The sequence below is a fragment of the Coregonus clupeaformis genome, unplaced genomic scaffold (assembly GCF_020615455.1).
Source record: "Coregonus clupeaformis isolate EN_2021a unplaced genomic scaffold, ASM2061545v1 scaf0037, whole genome shotgun sequence".
In the NCBI taxonomy this organism is placed as follows: Eukaryota; Metazoa; Chordata; class Actinopteri; order Salmoniformes; family Salmonidae; genus Coregonus; species Coregonus clupeaformis.
The window spans coordinates 169,987-185,210 of record NW_025533492.1 but is presented as its reverse complement, the minus strand read 5'-3'; the positions used below and the strand labels follow the sequence as shown (position 1 = coordinate 185,210).

General features: G+C 48.1%; 1 pseudogene; it reads right to left on the bottom strand.

Moving 5' to 3' along the window:
• Positions 1 to 15,224, bottom strand: part of LOC121555765 — a 179,418-nt pseudogene that overhangs the window by 138,501 nt on the left and 25,693 nt on the right.

Sequence of the window (15,224 nt, the reverse complement as noted above, 5' to 3'; positions counted from 1 at the left end):
GAGGAGGGTTAGGGGGGTGGAGGAGGGAGAGGGGGTGGAGGAGGGAGAGGGGTGGAGGAGGGAGAGGGGGTGGAGGAGTTAGGGGGTGGAGGAGGGTTAGGGGGTGGAGGAGGGAGAGGGGGTGGAGGAGTTAGAGGGTGGAGGAGTTAGGGGGTGGAGGAGGGTTAGGGGGTGGAGGAGGGGTTAGGGGGTGGAGGAGTTAGGGGGTGGAGGAGGGAGAGGGGGTGGAGGAGTTAGGGGGTGGAGGAGTTAGAGGGTGGAGGAGGGAGAGGGGGTGGAGGAGGGAGAGGGGGTGGAGGAGTTAGATGGTGGAGGGGTTAGGGGGTGGAGAGGGGGTGGAGGAGGGTTAGGGGGTGGAGGAGTTAGGGGTGGAGGAGGGTTAGGGGGTGGAGGAGTTAGAGGGTGGAGGAGGGAGAGGGGGTGGAGGAGTTAGGGGTGGAGGAGGGTTAGGGGGTGGAGGAGTTAGGGGTGGAGGAGGGTTAGGGGGTGGAGGAGGGTTAGGGGGTGGAGGAGGGAGAGGGGGGTGGAGGAGGGAGAGGGGGTGGAGGAGTTAGGGGGTGGAGGAGGGTTAGGGGGTGGAGGAGGGAGAGGGGTGGAGAGGGGAGAGGGAGGGAAGGAGGGAGAGAGGGAGATGGGTGAGAGGGGAGAGGAGGGAAGGAGGGAGAGAGGGAGATGGGGGGGAGGAGTTAGGGGGTGGAGGAGGGAGAGGGGGTGGAGGAGGGAGAGGGGGTGGAGGAGGGAGAGGGGGTGGAGGAGGGAGAGGGTGGAGGAGGGAGAGGGGGTGGAGGAGGGAGATGGGGTGGAGGAGGGAGATGGGGTGGAGGAGTTAGGGGGTGGAGGAGGGAGAGGGGGTGGAGGGGTTAGGGGGGTGGAGGAGGGAGAGGGTGGAGGAGGGAGAGGGGGTGGAGGAGTTAGAGGGTGGAGGAGGGAGAGGGGGTGGAGGAGGGAGAGGGGGGTGGAGGAGGGAGAGGGGTGGAGGAGGGTTAGGGGGTGGAGGAGGGTTAGGGGGGGTGGAGGAGGGAGAGGGGGGTGGAGGAGGGAGAGGGGGTGGAGGAGGGAGAGGGTGGAGGAGGGTTAGGGGGTGGAGGAGTTAGAGGGTGGAGGAGGGAGAGGGGGTGGAGGAGTTAGGGGTGGAGGAGGGTTAGGGGGTGGAGGAGTTAGGGGGTGGAGGAGGGTTAGGGGGTGGAGGAGGGAGAGGGGGTGGAGGAGGGAGAGGGGGTGGAGGAGGGTTAGGGGGTGGAGGAGTTAGAGGGTGGAGGAGTTAGGGGTGGAGGAGGGTTAGGGGGTGGAGGAGTTAGGGGTGGAGGAGGGTTAGGGGGTGGAGGAGGGAGAGGGGGTGGAGGAGGGAGAGGGGGTGGAGGAGGGAGAGGGGGTGGAGGAGTTAGGGGGTGGAGGAGGGTTAGGGGGTGGAGGAGGGAGAGGGGGTGGAGGAGTTAGAGGGTGGAGGAGTTAGGGGGTGGAGGAGGGTTAGGGGGGTGGAGGAGGGTTAGGGGGTGGAGGAGTTAGGGGGTGGAGGAGGGAGAGGGGGTGGAGGAGTTAGGGGGTGGAGGAGTTAGAGGGTGGAGGAGGGAGAGGGGGTGGAGGAGGGAGAGGGGGTGGAGGAGTTAGATGGTGGAGGGGTTAGGGGGTGGAGGAGGGAGAGGGGGTGGAGGAGGGTTAGGGGGTGGAGGAGTTAGGGGTGGAGGAGGGTTAGGGGGTGGAGGAGTTAGAGGGTGGAGGAGGGAGAGGGGGTGGAGGAGTTAGGGGGTGGAGGAGTTAGGGGGTGGAGGAGTTAGGGGTGGAGGAGGGTTAGGGGGTGGAGGAGGGTTAGGGGGTGGAGGAGGAAGAGGGGGGTGGAGGAGGGAGAGGGGGTGGAGGAGTTAGGGGTGGAGGAGGGTTAGGGGGTGGAGGAGGGAGAGGGGGGTGGAGGAGTTAGAGGGTGGAGGAGGGGTTAGGGGGTGGAGGAGTTAGGGGGTGGAGGAGGGAGAGGGGGTGGAGGAGTTAGGGGGTGGAGGAGTTAGGGGGTGGAGGTGGTGGAGGGGGGAGGGGGTGGAGGAGGTGGTGGAAGGGGAGGTGGTGGAAGGGGAGGTGGTGGAAGGGGAGGTGGTGGAAGGGGCGGTGGTGGAAGGGGAGGTGGTGGAGGGGGAGGTGGTGGAAGGGGAGGTGGTGGAAGGGGAGGTGGTGGAAGGGGAGGTGGTGGAGGGGAGGTGGTGGAAGGGGAGGTGGTGGAAGTGGAGGTGGGGGAGGGGGGAGGTGGTGGAAGGGAGGTGGTGGAAGGGGAGGTGGTGGAGGGGGGAGGTGGTGGAAGGGGAGGTGGTGGAAGTGGAGGTGGTGGAAGGGGAGGTGGGGGAGGGGGAGGTGGTGGAAGGGGAGGTGGTGGAAGAAAGCATGAACGTCACTAACAGCTGAAATATTGGCAGTTTGGCAGTTTGGCACCTGGTGGAAGAAAGCTTGAACATCCTTCCTAGTGTTTTCAAAACCTTGTATTCCCCTTTCTGCAACACCCGAAACAATCAATATTATCATCATTCTATAGCCTCAAACTGTCCCTGTCTCTTCCGCTCTCTGGATAGAGACCATCTTTCTGTCTACGTACAGACGGCCCCTCTCTCCCAGCCTACATGTACTTTATCCATTTAACCAGAAGAAGACCCTTTAGGTTGAACCCTTCCACGAAGGGATAACAACAAGTTAGCAGGAAGTAGTCCGTTTATACATACCTGTGTTACATTCTAGTCCAGACCAGCCCTCCAGACAGGTCTTATTCCCGTTGTAGTCGCAGGTGTAGTGTCCGAAGAAGTCGTCTCGGGGCCGGCAGAACTTGTTGCATCCGAAGCCATAGTAGTGGTCGTCACAGCTGACCCGGATCTGATAGTCAAACTGACCAATAGGACCGTTGTGGCTGAGCTTCTGCCACCGGTGACTGGGGTTGATCATCCCACTGTGGGACGCCTTCTCGATCACCTGACCATCGCCACCTAGTGGGATATAGATATATAACCGGTTAGAATATATAGTTAACAGGTTACTATCCTTACGAGAAAGACAGACATTCACCGTTTGCAAAAAAAAAAAAGACTGTTCAATGCATGGCTGACCGCGTATAGGGTATCACAGTAGGAGTCACAAAGTCCCATAAAACCAAGAGGTCAAACAGGGAAATGGTTCCAATCGTTTTTCCCACAGGGGATTTTGGAAACACTTAAAATAAGGGCTGTGTTTCGTGTAGGCTTGCCCTAGCATGAAGTTTTGATAACCATCTAAATCTCTCTAGGACAAGGTGACTTTTATCAATATATTCACCTGTATTTACCCCCCAAAAATGAAATACTAATTAGCTGCTAATGTCGCTATCATAAAGAACTACAAATGCCATGATGATCTGGACGAGACTGCCGAATCAAGGCAAAGGTAAGAATCTCTGGATTAACTATCTATTGTTAGCTAAATTTAGTAATTAATAAATCGGCTACATTTCTTTAAATGCACAACTTTGTGAACTGTCTTGTGCAAGTTTTAAATTGACACAATACCTGTTAGCAAAGGTGTCCTCTAGAGATGACGTGTAGGAGCTTGCAGGGATTTGTAGTTTTTCATCATGTCTACTTAGCATTTTTGAATCTCAGAGTAAATAGAGCCGACTATATTGATAAAAAGTCACCTTGTCAGAGAGATTTACATGGTAATCAAAACGTCAAGCCAGGGTAAGCCTACACGAAACACAGCCCTTATTTGAAGTGTTTCTAAAATCCCCCTGTGGGAAAAATAAATGGTGGAAAAACTATTGAAACCATTTCCCTGTTTGACCGCAAGGTGTGCTGGGTATTAAGACACCTCCACTGTGGGGCGCTTTTGTACATGAACCATTAAAATGCAAAAATAAATGTTGGTTATATCAGTTTGTCCTAGTGTCATATCTATACTGAACAAAAATATAAAAAATTACAGTTCATATAAGGAAATCAGTCAATTGAAATAAATTAATTAGGCCCTAATCTATGGATTTCACATGACTGGGAATACAGATATGAGTCTGTTGGTCACAAATACAGTACCTTAAAAAACAGAATGGACCTCACAATGGGCCTGAGGATCTCGTCATGGAATTTCTGTGTATTTAAATTGCCATCGATAGAATGCAATTGTGTTTGTTGTCTGTAGCTAATGCCTGCCCATAGCATAACCCCACCGCCACCATGGGGCACTCTGTTCACAACGTTGACATCAGCAAACCATGCTGTTTAATCAGCTTCTTGATATGTGGATGGATTATCTGCCTGCCCATACCATAACCCCACCATGGGGCACTCAGCTCGTTGACATCAGCAAACAGCTCTAAATGGTCTGCAGTTGGGAGGCAGGTTGGACGTAATAGTCCATATAATAGACCTATGACACTAATATAATATGATGTTGTCCATATACAGTGGGGGAAAAAAAGTATTTAGTCAGCCACCAATTGTGCAAGTTCTCCCACTTAAAAAGATGAGAGAGGCCTGTAATTTTCACGTCAACTATGACAGTCAAAATGAGATTTTTTTTCTCCAGAAAATCACATTGTAGGATTTTTTATGAATTTATTTGCAAATTATGGTGGAAAATAAGTATTTGGTCAATAACAAAAGTTTCTCAATACTTTGTTATATACCCTTTGTTGGCAATGACACAGGTCAAACGTTTTCTGTAAGTCTTCACAAGGTTTTCACACACTGTTGCTGGTATTTTGGCCCATTCCTCCATGCAGATCTCCTCTAGAGCAGTGATGTTTTGGGGCTGTCGCTGGGCAACAGACTTTCAACTCCCTCCGAAGATTTTCTATGGGGTTGAGATCTGGAGACTGGCTAGGCCACTCCAGGACCTTGAAATGCTTCTTACGAAGCCACTCCTTCGTTGCCCGGGCGGTGTGTTTGGGATCATTGTCATGCTGAAAGACCCAGCCAAGTTCCATCTTCAATGCCCTTGCTGATGGAAGGAGGTTTTCACTCAAAATCTCACGATACATGGCCCCATTCATTCTTTCCTTTACACGGATCAGTCGTCCTGGTCCCTTTGCAGAAAAACAGCCCCAAAGCATGATGTTTCCACCCTCATGCTTCACAGTAGGTATGGTGTTCTTTGGATGCAACTCAGCATTCTTTGTCCTCCAAACACGACGAGTTGAGTTTTTACCAAAAAAGTTCTATTTTGGTTTCATCTGACCATATGACATTCTCCCAATCCTCTTCTGGATCATCCAAATGCACTCTAGCAAACTTCAGACGGGCCTGGACATGTAGTGGCTTAAGCAGGGGGACACGTCTGGCACTGCAGGATTTGAGTCCCTGGCGGCGTAGTGTGTTACTGATGGTAGGCTTTGTTACTTTGGTCCCAGCTCTCTGCAGGTCATTCACTAGGTCCCCCCGTGTGGTTCTGGGATTTTTGCTCACCGTTCTTGTGATCATTTTGACCCCACGGGGTGAGATCTTGCGTGGATCCCCAGATCGAGGGAGATTATCAGTGGTCTTGTATGTCTTCCATTTCCTAATAATTGCTCCCACAGTTGATTTCTTCAAACCAAGCTGCTTACCTATTGCAGATTCAGTCTTCCCAGCCTGGTGCAGGTCTACAATTTTGTTTCTGGTGTCCTTTGACAGCTCTTTGGTCTTGGCCATAGCGGAGTTTGGAGTGTGACTGTTTGAGGTTGTGGACAGGTGTCTTTTATACTGATAACAAGTTCAAACAGGTGCCATTAATACAGGTAGCAAGTGGAGGACAGAGGAGCCTCTTAAAGAAGAAGTTACAGGTCTGTGAGAGCCAGAAATCTTGCTTGTTTGTAGGTGACCAAATACTTATTTTCCACCATAATTTGCAAATAATTTCATTAAAAATCCTACAATGTGATTTTCCGGAGAAAAAAAATCCTCAATTTGACAGTTGACGTGTACCTATGATGAAAATTACAGGCCTCTCTCATCTTTTTAAGTGGGAGAACTTGCACATTTGGTGGCTGACTAAATACTTTTTTTCCCCACTGTATAACAGGCTCAGAGATCATTAAGCATCTTCATTTATAACACGTATTGATGATGGCACAATACATTTACATTTAGGTCATTTAGCAGATGCTCATATCCAGAGCAACTAATAGGAGACCAGAAGAGGAATCAGTGGTTTAGGATAAACATAAATATGAGAAGTATATAATATGATAGTTTAAAAACAAGTAGCAGTAGAAATAGTGAACATGTGTCTGATGCTATCTGCTGGTGCCAACAAGATCTATAAGGTCTACGGTTGTACACACTACCAGTCAAAAGTTTGGACAAACCTACTCATTCAAAGGTTTTTTCTTAATTTTTACTATTTTCTACATTGTCGAATAATAGTGAAGACATCAAAACTATGAAATAACACATATGGAATCATGTAGTAACCAAAAAAGTGTTAAACAAATAAATATATGTTCATATTTTTCATTCTTCAAAGTAGCCACCCTTTGCCTTGATGACAGCTTTGCACACTCTTGACATTCTCTCAACCAGCTTCACCTGGAATGCTTTTCCAACAGTGTTGAAGGAGTTCCCACATATACTGAGCACTTGTTGGCTGCTTTTCCTTCACTCTGCGGTCCAACTCATCCCAAACCATCTCAATTGGGTTGAGGTCGGGGGATTGTGGAGGCCAGGTCATCTGATGCAGCCCTCCTTCACTCTCCTTCTTGGTCAAATAGCCCTTACACAGCCTGGAGGTGTGTTGGGTCATTGTCTTGTTGAAAAACAAATTATAGTCCGACTAAGCGCAAACTAAATGGGATGGCGTATCGCTGCAGAATGCTGTGGTAGCCATGCTGGTTAAGTGTGCCTTGAATTCTAAATAAAATCACTGACAGTGTCACCAGCAAAGCACCCCCACACCACCTCCTCCATGCTTCACGGTGGGAACCACACATGCAGAGATCATCCGTTCACCAACTCTGCGTCTCACAAAGACACGGCGGTTGGAACCAAAAATCTCAAATTTGGACTCATCAGACCCAAAGACAGATTTCCACCGGTCTAATGTCCATTGCTCATGTTTCTTGGCCCAAGCAAGTCTCTTCTTATTATTGGTGTCCTTTAGTAGTGGTTTCTTTGCAGCAATTCGACCATGAAGGCCTGATTCACGCAGTCTCCTCTGAACAGTTGATGTTGAGATGTGTCTGTTGCTTGAACTCTGTGACACATTTATTTGGGCTGCAATTTCTGAGGCCGGTAACTAATGAACTTATCCTCTGCAGCAGAAGTAACTCTGGGTCTTCCTTTCCTGTGACGGTCCTCATGACAGCCAGTTTCATCATAGCGCTTGATGGTTTTTGCGACTGCACTTGAAGAGACTTTCAAAGTTCTTGAAATGTTCCGTATTGACTGACCTTCATGTCTTAAAGTAATGATGTACTGTTTGTTTCTCTGCTTATTTGAGCTGTTCTTGCCATAATATGGACTTGGTCTTTTACCAAATGGGGCTATCTTCTGTATACAACCCTAACCTTGTCACAACACAACTGATTGGCTCAAACGCATTAAGGAAAGAAATTCCACAAATTAACTTTTAACAAAGCACACCTGTTAATTGAAATGCATTCCAGGTGACTACCTTATGAAGCTGGTTGAGAGAATGCCAAGAGTGTGCAAAGCTATGTTAAGATCAGATTAAATTAAGAATAGTCTGATGGGTGAGAATATTGTAAAGTGCTTGTCAAATTGTGAACGACAGACTGATGAAGTGTGTGCAGCCTGCGTAAGCAGAGAGAGCAGAGATCATGCAACTTTTTTCAAATCATCATTAGTCGCATCATGCAGCCATAGAATGTATAAAAAATCCAAAACATATAACATATCACATATCTAAAACATATAGCCCAACATTATCACAACTAAAGTTGCATAAATAACTCTAAATGAAGCATATAGGAGGACCTGTTTCAACACAGAACAGCCGCATATGTGCACTCCCTTGGAAATCATTCAGAGAAAATATCCTTTCTATTTTATTCAGCTTTGTTCAATTGTATTCTTCATACTATAAAATAATATAAAATAATGCCATCGACTTCCACGCAAATCTTGTCTGCTAAATGAACTAGTGTAGCTCACAGTCATATGGCATAGCCACATCAGGACAACACTGAATCCGCTATTCTGTTCTTCTGAAATAGATTACATTTTACATTTACATTTTAGTCATTTAGCAGACGCTCTTATCCAGAGCGACTTACAGTTAAGTGAATGCATACATGTTTTTCTTTTCTTTTTCTTTTCTTTTTTCATACTGGCCCCCCGTGGGAAACGAACCCACATCCCTGCCGGCCCTACCTTGGACGACGCTGGACCAATTGTGCGCCGCCCATGGGTCTCCCGGTCGCGGCCGGCTGCGACAGAGCCTGGACACGAACAAGGATCTCTAGTGGCACAGCTAGCACTGCGATGCAGTGCCTTAGACCACTGCGCCACTCTGAAATATACCACATTTTCTTCATATCAGGTTTCTTTAGACCTGTCTAAAATAAATAATGGATTTATTGTGATGGTGTAGGCTATATTACATGGATTTATTAAACCTTTTAAAATGTAGACGGTCCAAAAGGTCCGTATCAGTGGCTTGTAGGCTGTGCGTGGAAACCAGGAGATTCTAAACGTGCTTATGTTAATTATTAGTAAATTAACACGAGACCAGCAGTCGTTTGCATGACAACCACCGGCTGACAAAATGACCATGACCACCACCGCCCTGTCTGTCTTTATTTTGACAATACGAAAATGTGAAAGATAGATTTCTTCATTTGTTGATTAATATTTATAAAAGAGGTTTTATTACATTAAGAAGCATATTTACATTTACATATCCGTGTAAACAAGTGACCTCCCTGATACTTCAGGCAATTATTGACTGACTTAATTTCAGCTGCTAGTGGAGCAGATGGCCAAGTCACACAATGATTAGATTCACCTGTCTTTTCTAGTGGAGCAGATGGCCAAGTCACACAATGATTAGATTCACCTGTCTTTTCTAGTGGAGCAGATGGCCATGTCACGCAATGATTAGATTCACCTGTCTTTTCTAGTGGAGCAGATGGCCAAGTCACGCAATGATTAGATTCACCTGTCTTTTCTAGTGGAGCAGATGGCCATGTCACGCAATGATTAGATTCACCTGTCTTTTCTAGTGGAGCAGATGGCCAAGTCACGCAATGATTAGATTCACCTGTCTTTTCTAGTGGAGCAGATGGCCATGTCACACAATGATTAGATTCACCTGTCTTTTCTAGTGGAGCAGATGGCCAAGTCACACAATGATTAGATTCACCTGTCTTTTCTAGTGGAGCAGATGGCCATGTCACACAATGATTAGATTCACCTGTCTTTTCTAGTGGAGCAGATGGCCAAGTCACACAATGATTAGATTCACCTGTCTTTTCTAGTGGAGCAGATGGCCAAGTCACACAATGATTAGATTCACCTGTCTTTTCTAGTGGAGCAGATGGCCAAGTCACACAATGATTAGATTCACCTGTCTTTTCTAGTGGAGCAGATGGCCAAGTCACACAATGATTAGATTCACCTGTCTTTTCTAGTGGAGCAGATGGCCAAGTCACACAATGATTAGATTCACCTGTCTTTTCTAGTGGAGCAGATGGCCAAGTCACACAATGATTAGATTCACCTGTCTTTTCTAGTGGAGCAGATGGCCAAGTCACACAATGATTAGATTCACCTGTCTTTTCTAGTGGAGCAGATGGCCAAGTCACACAATGATTAGATTCACCTGTCTTTTCTAGTGGAGCAGATGGCCAAGTCACACAATGATTAGATTCACCTGTCTTTTCTAGTGGAGCAGATGGCCAAGTCACACAATGATTAGATTCACCTGTCTTTTCTAGTGGAGCAGATGGCCAAGTCACACAATGATTAGATTCACCTGTCTTTTCTAGTGGAGCAGATGGCCAAGTCACACAATGATTAGATTCACCTGTCTTTTCTAGTGGAGCAGATGGCCAAGTCACACAATGATTAGATTCACCTGTCTTTTCTAGTGGAGCAGATGGCCAAGTCACACAATGATTAGATTCACCTGTCTTTTCTAGTGGAGCAGATGGCCAAGTCACACAATGATTAGATTCACCTGTCTTTTCTAGTGGAGCAGATGGCCAAGTCACACAATGATTAGATTCACCTGTCTTTTCTAGTGGAGCAGATGGCCAAGTCACACAATGATTAGATTCACCTGTCTTTTCTAGTGGAGCAGATGGCCAAGTCACACAATGATTAGATTCACCTGTCTTTTCTAGTGGAGCAGATGGCCAAGTCACACAATGATTAGATTCACCTGTCTTTTCTAGTGGAGCAGATGGCCAAGTCACACAATGATTAGATTCACCTGTCTTTTCTAGTGGAGCAGATGGCCAAGTCACACAATGATTAGATTCACCTGTCTTTTCTAGTGGAGCAGATGGCCAAGTCACACAATGATTAGATTCACCTGTCTTTTCTAGTGGAGCAGATGGCCAAGTCACACAATGATTAGATTCACCTGTCTTTTCTAGTGGAGCAGATGGCCAAGTCACACAATGATTAGATTCACCTGTCTTTTCTAGTGGAGCAGATGGCCAAGTCACACAATGATTAGATTCACCTGTCTTTTCTAGTGGAGCAGATGGCCAAGTCACACAATGATTAGATTCACCTGTCTTTTCTAGTGGAGCAGATGGCCAAGTCACACAATGATTAGATTCACCTGTCTTTTCTAGTGGAGCAGATGGCCAAGTCACACAATGATTAGATTCACCTGTCTTTGCTAGTGGAGCAGATGGCCAAGTCACACAATGATTAGATTCACCTGTCTTTTCTAGTGGAGCAGATGGCCAAGTCACACAATGATTAGATTCGTATTTTAAACAATCTAGTATATGTAGACGTAGCACTGGTTATGAGAAACTAAATGCACTGGTTATGAGAAACTAAACGCACTGGTTATGAGAAACTAAATGCACTGGTGAATGCCTACTCTATAATGGTAGTATAATAATGTGTTTGGAGGATTCAGAGCTCAACAAGGTTCTGACCGTCCCAAACATTGCGAGAACATCATAACATAACAGACCCAATCGGAGTGAGTTTGCAGTTTATCACATTGCTGTGTAATTCAAATGGTCCAATAGAGCAGTTTTTATCCCAATATCAAATCATTTCTGGGTAACAATTAATCACTTTACCGTGATTGTTTTCAATTAAAAATGGTCTAAATGAAACAAAAATAGGTTCTTAGCAAAAAAACTATTTCTCAAGCAAGAATGTTGCTAGGACTGTCTGGGAGTGGTCTGATTGGGGGAGGGGGAACTGAAAACTGCCTGGGAGTGGTCTGAGTGGGGGAGGGGGAACTGAAAACTGTCTGGGAGTGGTCTGAGTGGGGGAGGGGGAACTGAAAACTGTCTGGGAGTGGTCTGAGTGGGGGAGGGGGAACTGAAAACTGTCTGGGAGTGGTCTGAGTGGGGGAGGGGGAACTGAAAACTGTCTGGGAGTGGTCTGAGTGGGGGAGGGGGAACTGAAAACTGTCTGGGAGTGGTCTGAGTGGGGGGAGGGGGAACTGAAAACTGTCTGGGAGTGGTCTAAATGGGGGGAGGGGGAACTGAAAACTGTCTGGGAGTGGTCTGAGTGGGGGAGGGGGAACTGAAAACTGTCTGGGAGTGGTCTAAATGGGGGAGGGGGAACTGAAAACTGTCTGGGAGTGGTCTGAGTGGGGAGGGGGAACTGAAAACTGTCTGGGAGTGGTCTGAGTGGGGAGGGGGAACTGAAAACTGTCTGGGAGTGGTCTGAGTGGGGGAGGGGGAACTGAAAACTGTCTGGGAGTGGTCTAAATGGGGGAGGGGGAACTGAAAACTGTCTGGGAGTGGTCTGAGTGGGGAGGGGGAACTGAAAACGGTCTGGGAGTGGTCTGAGTGGGGGAGGGGGAACTGAAAACTGTCTGGGAGTGGTCTGAGTGGGGAGGGGGAACTGAAAACTGTCTGGGAGTGGTCTGAGTGGGGAGGGGGAACTGAAAACTGTCTGGGAGTGGTCTGAGTGGGGGAGGGGAAACTGAAAACTGTCTGGGAGTGGTCTGAGTGGGGGAGGGGGGAACTGAAAACTGTCTGGGAGTGGTCTAAATGGGGGAGGGGGAACTGAAAACTGTCTGGGAGTGGTCTGAGTGGGGGAGGGGGAACTGAAAACTGTCTGGGAGTGGTCTGAGTGGGGAGGGGGAACTGAAAACTGTCTGGGAGTGGTCTAAATGGGGGAGGGGGAACTGAAAACTGTCTGGGAGTGGTCTGAGTGGGGAGGGGGAACTGAAAACTGTCTGGGAGTGGTCTAAATGGGGGAGGGGGAACTGAAAACTGTCTGGGAGTGGTCTGAGTGGGGGAGGGGGAACTGAAAACTGTCTGGGAGTGGTCTGAGTGGGGGAGGGGGAACTGAAAACTGTCTGGGAGTGGTCTGAGTGGGGGAGGGGGAACTGAAAACGGTCTGGGAGTGGTCTGAGTGGGGAGGGGGAACTGAAAACTGTCTGGGAGTGGTCTGTGTGGGGGAGGGGGAACTGAAAACTGTCTGGGAGTGGTCTGAGTGGGGGGAGGGGAAACTGAAAACTGTCTGGGAGTGGTCTGAGTGGGGGAGGGGGAACTGAAAACTGTCTGGGAGTGGTCTGAGTGGGGGAGGGGGAACTGAAAACTGTCTGGGAGTGGTCTGAGTGGGGGAGGGGGAACTGAAAACTGTCTGGGAGTGGTCTAAATGGGGGAGGGGGAACTGAAAACTGTCTGGGAGTGGTCTGAGTGGGGGAGGGGGAACTGAAAACTGTCTGGGAGTGGTCTAAATGGGGGAGGGGGAACTGAAAACTGTCTGGGAGTGGTCTGAGTGGGGAGGGGGAACTGAAAACTGTCTGGGAGTGGTCTGAGTGGGGGAGGGGGAACTGAAAACTGTCTGGGAGTGGTCTAAATGGGGGAGGGGGAAACTGAAAACTGTCTGGGAGTGGTCTGAGTGGGGAGGGGGAACTGAAAACGGTCTGGGAGTGGTCTGAGTGGGGGGAGGGGGAACTGAAAACTGTCTGGGAGTGGTCTGAGTGGGGAGGGGGAACTGAAAACTGTCTGGGAGTGGTCTAAATGGGGGAGGGGGAACTGAAAACTGTCTGGGAGTGGTCTGAGTGGGGGGAGGGGAAATTGAAAACTGTCTGGGAGTGGTCTGAGTGGGGAGGGGGAACTGAAAACTGTCTGGGAGTGGTCTGAGTGGGGGAGGGGGAACTGAAAACTGTCTGGGAGTGGTCTGAGTGGGGGAGGGGGAACTGAAAACTGTCTGGGAGTGGTCTGAGTGGGGAGGGGGAACTGAAAACTGTCTGGGAGTGGTCTGAGTGGGGAGGGGGAACTGAAAACTGTCTGGGAGTGGTCTGAGTGGGGAGGGGGAACTGAAAACTGTCTGGGAGTGGTCTGAGTGGGGGAGGGGGAACTGAAAACTGTCTGGGAGTGGTCTGTGTGGGGGAGGGGAAAATGAAAACTGTCTGGGAGTGGTCTGAGTGGGGGAGGGGGAACTGAAAACTGTCTGGGAGTGGTCTGAGTGGGGGAGGGGAAACTGAAAACTGTCTGGGAGTGGTCTGAGTGGGGGGAGGGGGAACTGAAAACTGTCTGGGAGTGGTCTGAGTGGGGAGGGGGAACTGAAAACTGTCTGGGAGTGGTCTGAGTGGGGAGGGGGAACTGAAAACTGTCTGGGAGTGGTCTAAGTGGGGAGGGGGAACTGAAAACTGTCTGGGAGTGGTCTGAGTGGGGAGGGGGAACTGAAAACTGTCTGGGAGTGGTCTGATTGGGGAGGGGGAACTGAAAACTGTCTGGGAGTGGTCTGAGTGGGGGAGGGGAAACTGAAAACTGTTCATGGCAGAGAGATTTGGGTTTCTGGTTGGTCTATTTACTAATTCACCGCCTGGTGATGTCACCAGGCAGGCCAAAACTCCATCCCACCAAAATGGGCTGTAATGGTCACCTGTCTTTTCAAACTGCTCTTACACTAAAAGGGCATTATAATTTTCACAATATTATTCCAACCTCATATTGTGGTAATATATATACACAGTGCTTTCAGAAAGTATTCATACCCCTTGATTTATTCCACATTTTGTCGGGTTACAGCCTGAATTCAAAATGGATAAAAAAATATATAATTTCGCCCATCTGCAAATAGTACCCCATAATGACAAAAGTGAAAACATGTTATTAGAAGTTTTATGCAAATTTATTGAAAATGAAATACAGAAATACCTCATTTACATAAGTATTCACACCCTTGAGTCATTACATGTTAGAATCACCTTTGGCAGTGATTACAGCTGTTAGTCTTTCTGGGGAGCTTTGCACACCTGGATTGTACAATAAAATTCTTCAAGCTCTGTCAAGTTCAAATCAAATTGTATTTGTCACATGGTCCGAATACAACAGGTGTAGACCTTACAGTGAAATGCTTACTTACAAGCCCTTAACCAACAATGCAGTTTTAAGAAAGAATACACACAACAACAAAAAAAATCAGACAAAAAATTCAATATAAAATAATACGAAATAAAAGTAACAAATAATTAAAGAGCAGCAGTAAAAATAACAGTAGAGAGGCTATATCCAGGGGGTACCGGTACAGAGTCAATGTGAAATAACAGTAGGGAGGCTATATCCAGGGGGTACCGGTACAGAGTCAATGTGAAATAACAGTAGGGAGGCTATATACAGGGGGTACCGGTACAGAGTCAATGGGAAATAACAGTAGGGAGGCTATATACAGGGGGGTACCGGTACAGAGTCAATGTGAAATAACAGTAGGGAGGCTATATACAGGGGGTACCGGTACAGAGTCAATGTGAAATAACAGTAGGGAGGCAATATACAGGGGGTACCGGTACAGAGTTAATGGGAAATAACAGTAGAGAGGCTATATACAGGGGGTACCGGTACAGAGTCAATGTGAAATAACAGTAGAGCTCCCCTTCCTCTACAGAAGCACAGTTCCCGCTCAGCCCAGTCAAAACTGTTCGCTGCTCTGGCACCCCAATGGTGGAACAAGCTCCCTCACGACGCCAGGACAGCGGAGTCACTCACCACCTTCCGGAGACATTTGAAACCCCACCTCTTTAAGGAATACCTGGGATTGGATAAAGTAATCCTTCTAACCCCCCCCCCCCCCCCAAAATTGTAAAGTGGTCATCCCACTGGCTATAGGGTGAACGCACCAATTGGT